At 63.4% G+C, this 2,179-nt stretch overlaps 1 protein-coding gene across 1 annotated transcript in view; it reads right to left on the bottom strand.

Moving 5' to 3' along the window:
- The window catches only part of EMIHUDRAFT_105697 (hypothetical protein), a gene marked incomplete at both ends in the record, with an annotated part of 5,345 nt that overhangs the window by 2,220 nt on the left and 946 nt on the right, over positions 1–2,179 (bottom strand). The gene's annotated exons all lie outside the window — the stretch shown is intronic.

Raw genomic sequence — 2,179 nt, 5'->3', positions numbered from 1 at the left:
AGACGCGGATGGGGCGCGATCGTCGACAAGAGAGCCGGCCGACCCCCCGGGGAGGATCTGGGAGGGGAGGCGACGCGATCCAATGCCGCCGCCTTCGCCCGGGGAGTCGGGCACGGGATCGGCCGCCCGCGGAGTCAACGGGATCAGGCAGGGAAGACGAGACGGCGGCGGGGCCACGGCCGAAGAAGCAGAAGAGGGGGAGGCGGGCTCCGCAGCCGACGCCGACCATCGGAAAGCGAACAGGAGGGAGGACCGGGTGGAGAGGGGAGCCCCTTCGGATGGGGGGGGTGGGGAGTGGGGAGACCGGGCGGAGGGGCCCTGAGTGGCGATGTCGGGAGTCTACGTCATGCTTGTGTCTGGTGTTTACTAGCTCCGAGTAGAGGGGGCGTTCCGCCGCTAGGGGACACCCAAAGCGCAGAACCAACCCTCGGAGAACCGTGTTTACTTTACGGCCCTTTCCCGCTCTGCGAACGCGGGGAACGCGCACCCCCCAGGGCTAGGGCTCTCTAGCCCGCAACCCGATCTGAGCCCTGGTCTGACAGCCTGACAGCAAACCCCGGACAGCGCCTGACAGTGCCCGACAGCCCGACAGCGCTGACAGCACTTCCTCCGACAGTCAGACAGCACGTATCTGACAGCCTGACAGCAGAGTCTGACAGGCGAGGCGACCCGTCGCTGTCAGGCCCTAACGTGACAGCCTGACAGCTGCCTGACAGCCCGACAGCACACAGTGGCCTGACAGCAGCTCTGATAGCCCGACAGCAGCACAGACCGACGCCTACACAGTCAGACCCCGTAGAGCCTCTTTCTTGGGCCCCATAAGGGTATAACAAAACTATTACATGCAAAGACATGTGAGTGTGGTCCATGTGTAGTCATGGGATGGTCATGGGTCTCTCTCTCAACCCTCCCTCCCCACCGCTCTGCGGACCCCTCTCTAGCACCGGCGGCTGTGCTACTACAAATGAAGCTACCACAGCTAGCCTTCTGGGGCCCTACAGTCATATGCCTAGGGCGTCTGGGTGGGGGTGGCCGCCGCCGTCTCTGCCGCCGCCGCCGCCTGCGCCTGCGCCGCCATCTGCGCTCCCCAGGCGGCGGCCGCCGCCGGCGTGATCACGCTGTAGGAGGGGGGCAGCTGGGTAGCCGCTGGTCTCCTCTTGATAGTGTCATAAGTGTGGCTGGTGTGTGTCAGAGCCTGACAGCACCCCGACAGCTAGCCCGACAGCACCACCTGACAGCACCTGACAGTAACAGCCCAACGTCTGACAGCAGCAGCAGCCTGACAGCTCTGACAGCTCCGACAGCGTCTGACAGCAACACCCGACAGCTCCGACAGCACCCGACAGCTACAGAGCACCTCGCCTGTCAGACACGCACCCGACAGCACCCGACAGCACTGACAGCACCTGACAGCTGGTCTGACAGAGGCACCTGACAGTGCCTGACAGCTGCCCGACAGCCCGACAGATCACCTGACAGCACCTGACAGCCTGACAGCCAGGGCTCCAGGGGCGGTGGGGAGGGGTCCGGTTTCGTGTGGCTAAATACTTGCCTTTCGGGGAGGGGCCTCGGTTCAAGCGCTCATCACAGGAGTCAGAGCTGCCTGACGTCTTCCCCCCCTCCCTCGAGGCAGCGCGCGTTCCAGCGAGCGCAAAATTCCAAAAATAAATCCAAATCCGGAGCCACAGTACGGCTTTAAATAAAAACGCACACACCGAATCAGAAAGGGGGTTACGATAGAACGGACACCGCAGACCGGGCGGGACCGCGGTCTCCTGAGCTGTGCACACGACCAAGGAAGGGGGGGGGTCGAGACGCGAAACGACAGTTTGCCAGTGCAATGGCCAATGGCGCGCGTCACGCCCGCTGCTTCTTCTTGCGGTCACGGAAACGCACCCAGCGCGGCGCGACCATTCATAGGGAGCGGCGGCCGGTTGCGTCCAAGCACCGCCCCGCCGTCGCTCCCGCTCCAAGAGCGTGAAAGCCGGGCCGTTCCGGCATGGTACTCGGCGTTCCCAAACAAGTGGTACCTTCCCGGCCTGCTAACCCACCGGGAAGTCGAACCGTTCCCGGTGGTGCCCCCTTCCAACTTTTAGTAAGCCAGAATGGATTCCTTGCCCCCCAACCTTGCTTAGACAAGATGGCTTTATCCTTCCCTATTAATCCTTTGTCCCTCCCT

This window comes from Emiliania huxleyi (genome assembly GCF_000372725.1).
Source record: "Emiliania huxleyi CCMP1516 unplaced genomic scaffold EMIHUscaffold_71, whole genome shotgun sequence".
NCBI lineage: Eukaryota > Haptophyta > Isochrysidales > Noelaerhabdaceae > Emiliania > Emiliania huxleyi.
The sequence above is the reverse complement of the archived record's forward strand: the minus strand, read 5'-3'. Positions and strand labels throughout refer to the sequence as shown.